This window comes from Rhipicephalus microplus, chromosome 1 (genome assembly GCF_043290135.1).
Source record: "Rhipicephalus microplus isolate Deutch F79 chromosome 1, USDA_Rmic, whole genome shotgun sequence".
Lineage (NCBI taxonomy): Eukaryota > Metazoa > Arthropoda > Arachnida > Ixodida > Ixodidae > Rhipicephalus > Rhipicephalus microplus.
This window is the reverse complement of record NC_134700.1, coordinates 217,145,443-217,158,564: the sequence shown is the minus strand read 5'-3', so window position 1 is coordinate 217,158,564 and position 13,122 is coordinate 217,145,443.

The window sequence follows — 13,122 nt, the reverse complement described above, 5'->3', positions numbered from 1 at the left end:
TTATGCAATTTCCATGGAGGAAAGAGAAATTTGCGTCGAGAGCTCTTAGCTAACCTAACTGTTGATTTAACTAGCACAAGGCAGAAAAGACTATGCAGTGGTCTGTTTCTCTTGTTTCCGTTTTTGTTATATATATATATATATATATATATATATATATATATATATATATATATATATATATATATATATATATATATATATATATATATGAAAACTGCGGGAGCGGGAGCGGCCGCGTCAGCAGCACGGGTAAGTGAGCTCTGCACATATCTACCTATAACTTTAGCAATTTTGGTTCTAGGAGGATCAGAGTGGTGTCTATTTGTTCGTGAAGATACAAGGAGTTCAACCGCTACAAATACTGCTACTACAAACGAAAATCTTAAATTTTAGGAGCGGAAAACAGTGTGAATCTGTGAAAACAACAACAGTCGGACCACGTGTTTTTTACGATCGCTTGTAGCTTCGTTAATATTCTACCGGGAAACTTCTTACTTATAAAGTTGAAAGTCCTTAGGGTAGACCTGACGCTACTGCAGTTTGATCAGGCTAGGTTTAATATTTCCAGAGTTATTCCGCAATCAAAATTAAGCCTAATCACTAAAAAGATTAAATTGCTAATATCCCCTCGCAAACACATTTAAATTTTGTCCACTTAATATAATAAGAAACCGCACCCCATAGGCTACCAGGAAGCCCAATTCCGTACACTCTAGGCCCTTAATTAAGGTGGTAATCAGCAAAAAGCTCATTTCATTAAAACAAATTTTCAACAGGAGCTACAAACGCCACCGAAAAATAGCTAATATCTTCTTTTAGAACACAACAGTCCGGTATTTTTCCTTGTAAGAATAATTTTAATAGCTTATAATAACCGGAAGATACAGAGTTAGAAAGAATATAACGAGAACCGCTAATAAACGTGTGGCGCCCGCGTCTTCCCTCGCTCAGAGGAGGAGGGTGGCTCACTGCTCGGGAGAAAGGTACGCCCGTCAGATAAAAGTCTTGAACCACGTCTTTTTTTTCCTTGCGATTGTTTTTAACTTTGCTAATAACCTACCGGGAAACTTCTAACTCATACAGTGTAAAGACATAGTTGTAGACCTGTCGCCGCTCAGGTTTCATCAGGACAGGAGTAATAGTACCGGAACTATTTCGTGACCAAAATTAAGCCTAATCACTAAATGGATTAATTTGGTAACATCACCTCACAAACGCATTTAAATTTTGTCCGCCTAATATATTAATAAACAGCACCCCGAAGGCTAATCGGAGGCCCAACTCCGTACTCTCTAGACCCTTAATTAAGGGGGTAATCAGCAGAAATCTCATTTCATTAAAACATTTTATAAATAACCACAAACTTGACTGATACACCGCTGAAACCTACATTTAGAACATAACAATCCGGGTGCGGCGATGGCGTAGTGGTTAGAACATCCGCCTCGCATGCAGGAGGTCCATGGTTTAAATCCCGGTGCCACGCAGTTCCCAACCGGGAAAAAAAAATCCGCATGTTGATGAAACTGCATTAATAGGCCTGGGGTGCGGCCTCACTGGTAACCACCGTGGGGAACGCACCCCCTCACCAGAGAAGGATTCGCCACCCTGGTGCAGTATCTGGCCACTACCTCCCACATGCATACGTCAAATAACTCACGGCCCTCAGTACCCAGCAGCTGCGAAGCAACTGGCCACGGCGGCGGTCAGATCTGCATTGCAGCAGAGGGTGCTAAGAATCTCTGGATCCGGACAGGCCGCCATTGGAACTTGAACTTGGCAACGTTTAACACTAGAACCTTATCTGGTGAGGGAAGTCTAGCTGTACTATTCGAGGAGCTAGAGGGTGTTAAATGGGATATAATAGGGCTCAGTGAGGTCAGGAGGACAGATGAGGCCTATACGGTGCTACAAAATGGGCACGTCCTTTGCTATCGGGGCTTCGCAGACAGAAGAGAACTGGGAGTGGGGTTCCTAATTCACAGAAACATAGCTGGCAACATAGAGGAATATTATAGCATTAATGAAAGGGTGGTAGGTATTGTAATTAAACTGAATAAAAGATAAAAGATGAAGGTAGTACAGGCTTACGCGCCTACATCCAGCCATGATGACGCTTCAGTTGAAAGCTTCTATGAAGACGTGGAATCGGCAATGAGTAAGGTAAAAACACAGTATACTATAGTGATGGGCGACTTTAATGCAAAGGTAGGGAAGGAGCAGGCTGGAGACCCGGCAGTAGGAGATTATGGCGTCGGCACTAGAAACGCCAGAGGAGAGCTACTCGCAGAATTCGCAGAACGCAATAATTTGCGGATTTTGAATACCTTCTACCCAAAACGAGAAAACCGCAAGTGGACATGGAGGAGCCCTAATGGCGAAAATAAGAACGAAATAGACTTTATAATGACTGCACACCCAGGCATCGTGCAGGATGTGGAAGTGGTTGGCAAGGTACGATGCAGTGACCATAGAATGGTACGGTCTCGAATTTGCCTAGACTTGAAGAAGGAACGACAGAAACTGATACGCAAGAAGCCAATCAATGAGCTAGCACTAAGAGGGAAAGTACAGGAATTCAGAGCGTCGCTGCAGAACAGGTACTCGGCTCTTAGTGAGGAAACCAACCTTAGCGTAGATACAATGAATGATAATCTGACGAGTATAATTACGGAGTGTGCAGTGGAAGTTGGAGGCAGGGTAGTTAGACAGGACACTGGCAAGCTTTCCCAGGAAACGAAGAACCTAATTAAGAAGCGTCAAATCAATAAATTGTCAAGTACAACAGACGAAATAGAACTGGCAGAGCTTTCGAAGTTGATTAATAGACGTAAAGTATGCGATGTAAGACGGTATAACATGGAGATAATTGAACACGCTCTGAAAAACGGAGGAAGCTTCAAAGCATTGAAGAGGAAACTTGGGATAGGCAAAAGTCGGATGTATGCACTAAGGGACAAAGAAGGCAAAATAACTACCAATATGGATAGGATAGTTAAAATAGCGGAGGAGTTTTACAGAGATCTCTACAGTAGCCGAGACAACCACGACCTTAATACTATAAGAACTAGCAGTAACCCAGATGACACCCCACCAGTAATGATAGAAGAAGTCAGAAAAGCTTTGGAGAGCATGCAAAGAGGCAAAACTGCTGGTGAGGATCAGGTAACATCAGATCGGCTGAAAGATGGAGGACAGATTGTGTTAGAAAAACTAGCCACCCTGTTTACGAGGTGTCTTCTGACGGGAAGGGTACCAGAGTATTGGAAGAACGCTAACATCATCTTAATACATAAGAAAGGAGATGACAAGGACTTGAAGAATTACAGGCCGATCAGCTTGCTCTCTGTAGTGTACAAGCTATTTACAAAGGTAATTGCTAACAGAGTAAAGAAAACATTAGAATTCAATCAACCAAAGGAATAAGCAGGATTTAGAACAGGCTACTCAACAATTGACCACATTCATACTATCAATCAGGTAATAGAGAAATGCTCAGAGTATAACCAACCACTATACATAGCCTTCATAGATTACGAGAAGGCGTTTGATTCAGTAGAAATATCAGCCGTCATGCAGACACTGCGGAATCAGGGCGTAGATGAAGTATATATAAACATTCTGGAAGAAATCTACAGGGGATCAACTGCTACCATGGTGCTTCATAAAGAAAGCAACAGAATACCAATCAAGAAGGGTGTAAGGCAGGGGGACACAATCTCCCCAATGCTATTTACCGCGTGCTTACAGGAGGTTTTCAGAAGCCTAGAATGGGGACAGTTAGGGATAAGGGTTAATGGAGAATACCTTAGTAACCTGCGCTTCGCCGATGACATTGCATTGCTGAGTAACTCAGGGGACGAATTGCAACTCATGATTATGGTGTTACACAAGGAGAGCAGAAAGGTGGGTCTTAAAATTAATCTGCAAAAAACGATAGTAATGTACAACAACCTCGGAAAGGAGCAGCGCTTCGAGATAGGTAATAGTGCACTTGAAGTTGTAAACGACTATGTCTACTTAGGGCAGGTAATAACCGCAGAGCCTAACCACGAGATTGAAGTAACTAGAAGAATAAGAATGGGGTGGAGCACAATGGGCAAGCACTCTCAAATTATGACAGGTAGATTGCCATTATTCCTTAAGAGGAAGGTATATAACAGCTGTATCTTGCCGGTACATGTATATATATAGCTACGGAGCAGAAACCTGGAGACTCACAAAGAGGGTTCAGCTTAAATTGAGGACGACGCAGCGAGCAATGGAAAAAAAATGGTAGGTGTAGCCTTAAGAGACAAGAAGAGAGCGGAGTGGATTAGGGGACAAACGGGGGTTAAGAATATCATAGTTGAAATAAAGAAGAGGAAATGGACATGGGCCGGGCATGTAGCGCGTAGACAGGATAACCGCTGGTCATTAAGGGTAACTAACTGGATTCCCCGAGAAGGAAAGCGGGTTAGGGGGAGACAGAAGGTTAGGTGGGCAGATGAGATTAAGAAGTTTGCGGGTATAAAATGGCAGCAGCAAGCACAGGACCGGGTTAACTGGCGGAACATGGGAGAGGCCTTTTTCCTGCAGCGGACGTAGTCAGGCTGCTGATATATATATATATATATATATATATATATATATATATATATATATATATATATATATATATATATATATATATATATATATATATATATATATATATATGTGTGTGTGTGTGTGTGTGTGTGTGTGTGTGTGTGTGTGTGTGTGTGTGTGTGTGTGTGTGTGTGTGTGTGTGTGTGTGTGTGCGCTCACGGGACGACTATTTTTGTTCCCGTAGGAATGTGGAAGGACGCAAGACTCTGTCGTTCTGAAGAAAAAATGATTGAGAGGAGACGGCATGGTCTGTCATTATTATGCGCGTCATTGATGACTGGTTGAGGGCCTTCAGTGCAGTATTTGCGCTCTTAATCAGATACCCTTTTCTGCATCACCCCAATATAGCTATGCAGAAGTTTCTGCCTCCTCCGGGGCATGTAAGCCTGTTCAAAATCCCTACTTGGGTGTTTGATTTGATTTGATATGTGGGGTTTAACGTCCCAAAACCACCATATGATTATGAGAGATGCCGTAGTGGAGGGCTCCGGAAATTTCGACCACCTGGGGTTCTTTAACGTGCACCCAAATCTGAGTACACGGGCCTACAACATTTCCGCCCTACTCGGATGTCTAAGGTCTACTTTTTGAGTGACTGTAAAGGATGCTAAATGGGCTTTCTCTTCTTAATGAGTGCCGAAATGTGATCACTCGAGTTTACCTATTCCTATTCGTCAAATAGTAAGAATGATTGTTAGGGTTTTACGTGTCGACAAGGACAATACTATGAAAAGAGCAGTAGTGGAGTGCTCCTGATATTTCGGCCACCCGTGGCTGCTCTGCTTACACCTGAATTTAATTACACGAGTATGAATAAAACCTCGCTCCCTTCTTTTTCCCACTTTCTCCCCTCTAATCTTTGTTTCCTCTGTTTCTTCCCTCTTCCCGAAAGAGTGAGCAGGTGTTGTGCCCCTCCAGGTAGCAGTTGCCAGCTTGCTCTCTCCTTTCCTCTGTGCCCTTGTGTATCTGTGTATGCAAATCAAATAAATAAATAAATATTCTAGTTACAGAGACTCCAAGCATTTCGTCTCCACCTAAATACGCCGCAATGGCAGTGATTCAATGCCATGAGATTTGGGTCAATGAAAAAGTAGTCACCGTTCGCAGTACAGCAATAGCGAAAACAAACAAGGGACCTGGAGCAAAGTTTCTTGCTGTGTGTCCAGCAGTTCATTTCAAGTTCATGAGATTAGTCAAGCTGCTCACTGGTTGTCGTTTGTTGTTGGTGTTCAGCGCTATGGCTTTACGGCACATAGCTGTATACGGCTTCATTGAATTTTTTATCTCGTAAGTGTACTTTTCTTAGGCCATTCTTTTACTTACCCTAATCACGTAGTGCCACAGACACCATCTACAGAAACGGGTGCGCACCTGATGATCACAAGGCTGCTCGAACAGTTTACCGTCGCAGAGATAGCGTGCGCTTAACAATTACCGAGACGACAGCAGCTGTGGCTTTAAAAATTCAAGACTATGCTCTCACGCATCACGTTACTGCAGCTACTACCGTGCTAGATTAAAGTGAGTTGACCAGAACCTTGCAGAAACAAAACGTCAGAAACACGCTAGACACGACGTTAACCATATTTTGACGATGGTGCCGCTCTGATCAAGACAAAAGACAGTGTTTTATTGCTAAGCCTCCTTAATATGCGACCGGACGTCGGCCGCATTTCGCTTGTGAAGCTTATGTGTGTGATCGATGTGCTTTGCTTTTTGTTGTATTTCAAGATATACATGAAGACGTGCGTAGTACACAGAAAACTACAAACAATACAAGCAGCCGGACAACAGCACAAAGACAGACTATACGATTGCTATGAACACGTACAAACTCGCTGAAATAAGCATTCTCGTGCAGTGCAAGCATAGAGGAACGTACTATATAAAGAGTGACCACTGGAGCCTCCTCGCGGCCCAGCAACATAGACTCTGACCACACGCTAGATGGCACGCCCATGGTCACTTCCACTCTTCTATCACGGCATATAATAGCCGCCTCAGGAGGTCAATAAAAACATAAGTTTGGCATCGAATTTTGGCATAGAAGAAACTTTATTGATTTGTGAATTTTTCCACAACCGCCTTACAACGTGTCCCACTGAGGACGTTTAATGCTTTACCCCCAAAATCAGTAAAGTTTGACTAGAAAGTGTTGTTTTCTGCATTTATTTTGCACAAAGGGTACAATATCATGCGGTTTAGATGTGCTGTAGATGTATTCCTTTCGTGCACGGATGGGTGTGTAGTCAAGTGACACAGGCAATAAAGGAAAAAAAAAAGGTTGTGTAGCCAAGTGGTACCAACACTCGTTTTCGAAGCATGAGGGCACGGGTTCAAATCCCAGCATCGAAAAAAAAGTTTTGTTATTTTATTTATGCAAAGACATTATCGGGTCTGACCAGCCACTCGTAGCGCTAAAAGCAGCGCAGTAGCTGGGCCGCAGGGCCCTACGAGAGTGTCCGCTCTTTATGGAAGTATGTTTCCCTATGGTACAGCAGGCACTGTTCTACCTTATCTCCGATTGTTCGTGTTTAATGGGCGTGTACCAACCAGCCTAAGTAAGCACTCTGGTACAACCTGCATTGCTTTTTTACCATTCGTGTATTAAATGGGAAGCATTTCTTAGCGAACTTCGGCGACTTTGAGCGTATCTATCTATCAATTTATCTATCTATCAAGCCGACTACGACGTTTAGCTCTCCTGGCCGTTTCGATAATGGCATCGATACCAAACTTGGTATGGCATAAGACGACTGTATGAAGAACATGTTTAACTAGTCATAACATGAAAATAATCAAATGTATGTCATGAATGTCATGATTTACATTTCATGGTCTTTCATGGTCTTGCGGTGGTTTCGTTCACATGGCATGTTGCAAAACTGGTATGGTATGGCATGATTGCATGGCCAACACATGCGACAGGCCCTAGCATGAAAATTATGATATGCGTGTCATGTAACAACATGACTACACACCACGCTCATGATGCGCTTGAGGTAGTTTCGCTAGCTTCACTTTTACTAAATTTGGTATTTACTAAATTTTTACTAAATTTGGAATGGATGACGAAGGTATGATACTAGTGAAAACATGATAAACATGAGATTCGTGTCAAGTAACAACATGACTACATGTTACGCTCATCATGCGCCCACGGCAGTTTCGCTAGTTTCACTTGTACCAAACTCGGTATTACGCGAGGCGAACGGAAGACAGGTAAATGACACATCCAAACATGATAAACATGACATGCGTGTTATGTAACAATGAGACTACATGCTGCACTGATGATGCGCTCACGGCCATTTCGCTAGCTGCACATATGCCAAATTTTGTATTACGTGACGCCAATGAATGACGAAGATATGTGACTGGTGCAAACATGATAATCATGAGATGCGTGTCATGTGAGAACATGACTGTATGCAACAATCAAGGCGCCAATACATTTTGACGTGACGTGGTGCGCGTGCTCACCGGCGTTCATTACGTCGCGTCACGCCGGCGTTGCCCCGCCAGGCGCCGGTCCTGCGAGATACTCGCAGGCATGCACCGCGCTGCGTTGCTTTGACGCATGCGCGTTTCAGCATGTCCGGCGTCCCTCCGTCACGAAAAGTGGGAGACGCAGTGTTGTCTGTGTAGAGGCTGTTTCACATGCCGCGATTGCAGCGAAAAAATCGTTCTGTTCGCTCCAATCGCCCTGTTCGCAACCGTCGCTAATGGCGGTGTCGTTTCACATGGACCGCGAACGGTCCGCGATCTTCGCTCTACGACTGGAGCGGCGAGTTCTTGGCGCCGCTCATTGTGACAGGCACGAATGTAATGTTATAATATGTGCATTATTATGATATCATGAAGTTACCGTGAACGGTAACAAAGGGTTCACTTGTTTCGTCATTTAAGAACACTTCCCAGTCTGAATTCATTTTAAAATGCACAGCATCGACGATAGTTATAGCGCGAGAACAAAACGATGACACAGAGACAAGAAGGACACGTCGTTTTGTTCTCGCGCTATAACTATCGTCATGCCATAATAACTAGCCCAAGCTGCCACACTTCTAAGCACAGCATCGGTCATTACCAAAACAAACACGTTGACTCTGTTTCGGCGGCTTGGCCGGACCAGCCCTATTTTGACGGTTCCCGACCAAAACTCGCTCCTGCCGCTGCGATCATAGCGAAAATTTCCAACATGTTGGAAGCTCGCCGCGGACCGCTGCAGCGGGAGGGAACTGCTCTTTTTTTCGCTGCGAGCGAATGCGCAGCCTGAAAATCGCTACTTTTTGTGTCATGTGAAACGGCCTTAACGCGTCGCCGGAAAATGCAGAATGTCGCATTTTGTGCCGGTTTCCGTCGGGCCGCGCCGACGGACGCTGGTCGCACCTGGCGTCAGACTATAGAGCGCTCGCGTTTTGCTAACGTTGCGTCGCTCTTCCCAGCGGGCACGCGCGTTAACGCTACATTGGAATATGATGGGCCCTTCATGATGCACTGGCGGCCATTTTGCTAGGTCCACATATACAAAATTTGGTGTTACGTGACGACGTTGGATGACGAAGTATATGATTGGTGCAAACACGACAATTCTGACACGCGTGTCATGTAACAACATGACAACATACCACGCTCATAGCGTGCACGCGGCCATTTCAATAGCTCCACATATACTAAATATGGTATCACGTGACGTGAATAGATGACGAAGGTAAACGACACATCGAAACATGATAATCATGACACGGAAGTGATGTACGGCATCATTATATTATAGATTCCCACTGTACGTGGGATCTGCCAATTTTCTTTCTTTCTTATTAATTAAAAGGCTACAGAAATGTAAGATATATGAACCCCAGTTCTTGTTGTGAAAAATAAAAATAGTGGGGGAGCAACCAGCGTGGTGCTTGCGGAATCCTTTCTGGCACTTCTGTTTTGTTAGCTCTCGATGTTTTAATAGCTCTCTGTTAGCTATATGGTAGCTTAGCAGGCAAGATACCGCGGTGGTAAGCTGAATATACCGTGGGTTTGGTAGCTGGCCACGATGGCCGCATTTTGATGGAGGTGGAAGGCAAGAAGCCCCATTTGTTGATATTTATGCAAAAGGTAAAGAACTTCAGGTGGTCAGTATTAGTCCAGATTTTTGAACCACGGCATACCTCATAGGGATATCGTGGCTCCGGCATGTCTAACTGCGAATGTAAGTTTGAAGTCACTAAGGAAGCGGACAAATAGACAAGGAAAGTGCCTCAGATAGGTTGGCCAACGTTTCCATAGCATGTTCAAGGCACCTTGTCATCCTTGACGTGTGATTTTGTAGCGGGTTAATACTTCACGTCATGCTCAGTAACAGCACATGCCGCTGTTTCACATGACGTCAAATACTAGCTGCCTTAAACCTAACACACCCGGAATGACAAAGGACCTTTAACAGAAATGAGCCCTCCTATCGATACGTCAGCCAGATTGTCTGGGGCATCCCCGCCTCGGTGGTCTAGTGGCTGCTGACCCGCAGGTCGCGGGATCGAATCCCGGCTGCTGAGGCTGCATTTCCGATGGAGGCGATGTAGGCCCGTGTGCTCACATTTGGGTGCACGTCAAAGAACCCCAGGTGGTCGAAATTTCCGGAGCCCTCCACTATGGTGTCTCTCATAATCATACGGCGGCTTTGGGTCGTTAAACTCCGCATATCAATCAATTGTCTGGGGCACTTTTTCCTTTCTGTTCAACCTACCCCGCGATCGCACTTCGCCTTTGTTTCTCGACTATATACTTATGCCGAACTTTCATTCACGTTTCTTTAGTTGCGGTAATTATAATAAGGCAGTGTTTCCTGTTGCTCCGTTATGAGCAACTGTGGACTAAAAAAAGGCAGGGAAATTTTAACCAATGGAATTTTAAGCGGTGCCTTGAAATTAACCAGCAATATCTGCTAAAACTGATTGAAGAAATAATAGGGGTCAAACATAGAGCTTTTGTGATTCTATATTCCCGTTGCGGAAATTCTGTGGTCAGAAAAATTGTTCACAACTGAAATAATGGCGGAAGTAGGTTGCTTTATTTGTTTACTGAACATACTTATGAATATCAATAGTTTCACTTTCTCTAGATCGTAAACGTTTTACGAACTCTATATTATTATTGACAGAAAGTCCATAATGTGCTAGTGCTCACCAATTGTCGGAAAGGAAAATGAAGTATCACCTTCGTTGCCTTCTAGCTAAAAACTACGGTGACTTCCCACGTTGGCAAGGTATAGGCTGAGCGTACAGTGAAATTGGGAGTTTTGTAAGAGAGAGATAAATGTTTTTGCCCTTCTATAGAGAAAGACATAGTATAGTAGATTGATGAAAACTGCCCTTTGCGCCGTTATGCAATGCCTGTCGCATCAGTTCTGCACAATATGAATTCATATTGCATCAATTTCATTATTCCGAAATTTCGACACCTTACGTGCTCATAAAGGATTTCTCCGCTTTAGAGTTCCTCTTCGTTGGCCATGATTGATTTGTTGATATCTGTGGTTTAACGTCCCAAAACCACCATATGATTATGAGATACGCCGTAGTGAAGAGCTCCGGAAGTTTTGACCACCTGGGGTTCTTAAACGAGCGCCCAAATCTGAGCACACGAGCCTACAACAATTTCGCCTCCATTGGAAATGCAGCCGCCGCAGCCGGGATTCGATCCAACGATCTGCGGGTCAATAGCTGAGTACCTTAGCCACTATAGACCACCGCGGCGGGGCTCTTCGTCGACATGCCCAACACATTTTTGTTACCAATCAATCAACCTTCACCGTAGAAAAGGTCACATTCGCTGCCACAAACTGTTGATGCACGATGCTTCAATCAGTGGGAAATCCAAATTCGGGAAGAAAGTAAGGTGTCAGACACTTTGTTTCTGCAGCTCTAACTTAACAGACGCTCATCATCATGTCCCATAGTAAGCAAACATACAAAAGAAAGTGGAATCTGCAGTTCAGGCATGTAACGTGTAAAGTTTTTTTGTGGTTTTTCGCTATTTTGCCTTTGTGCCGATTCTTTAATTTTGATCGAAGTCATCTAAAACTAATAAATGGATAGCACTCTATAATTAGAGAAATTTTAACCACCTTTGTTTTTATTTTAACCTTTACGAAGTTTAATCAAGCCCCACCCACCTTGTTCTCCATTCTGAATTAAATGGTCTTGTGTGATTTTCTTCTCCGGAAAACAACAAAAAAAGCGGCACGTGATTTTTCAATGCCTCGCCAAGGAAAAACAACCGAAATTACCTCCTCTTCACCGCCTTAGCTAGAAAACAATACAGTGCCCAATATCCAAGGAAGCACTTTCGTGTTCACGTGTTCTTATAGTATTTAACGTGGCAGAAGGAATGGAAAGGCAAAAGAAATACGGGAGCTCGGTAAAGGAAAGCTAGGCCATCAGGTCTAGCTAACAATCCTTGCCTCGGCGGCCGACCCAGCACCTCCGTTCGCAGAGTCCCGCGAAGGAGTCGCCCGGCGCATTGTTTATTTTAACAATGCCGCCCGCAGTTTCAATTTCCTGGAGCTCCTTCCGCCACATGGGACACGCTCAGCAAGAAAATGGCCATGGGAGTTCGCCGGCTCTGCAGTACGCTTTTTCACTCACGCTCGACCTACAAACGTATGTTTCAATCGCCAATAGCAGTGTTTTATTGCAGTTGGCTTCATATTGAACGTTGCTATTCACTGAAATAAACATAGTGACTCGCGTGACAGATTATAAGCAATTTCCTTTCTTTCCTCGTACCATCAGAACATGGATAGATAATTTAGCTATACTATGCACGATGTTTTTTTGTGTTTTGTTTCTCTTTCTTGTCTTTTTTATAACAGCGTAGTTGCTTGACGTCAAGGTTCCATGGGAATCTATTGCTCACACTTTCTTGCCCTGCTGCTAGATCGAAGTCTGACGAGAGGGAAAGCATGGATAATGGTAAGCAGGTGAAGGGTAAGACTAGTGTCACATAGAGAAAGGTTAACGATATAGAGAAAGGTTAACGATATGAAGAGGGTGAACTTTGGTAGAAAGGAAAAGGGCAAAAGTGAAGCTATGGCGGGAGCGAGGCAGGTGATGCGCTGGAGTAGGAGGTTGATAGTTTATTGTGAAAAACCGACGGCCATGGTTGTACGGATCTCATGCCTAGGCGTAATCCAGGAGCCCTTCAGCCCTGGTGGTATCCTCGGCCTGTCGAATTGCCGAGAGCTGTTGCCCTGGATATGTGTTGAGCAGCACGGTCTCCCGCAGCTCATCAATAGTAGTTGTCTGGCCCTGTCGAAACACCTTTGCATAGGACCACAAGATGTAAGGTAGGTTCGAGGGGAGGACCTAGAATAGCTCAGGGTCTGGCATTAGCTCTGGAATGCAGAGCTCACATCTTTTCACTTTTCAGGAATAGTCGGCGATGGTCAAGCTCTAGTCATGCCACCATTCCGCTGTTCAATCAGCCTTGCCAATG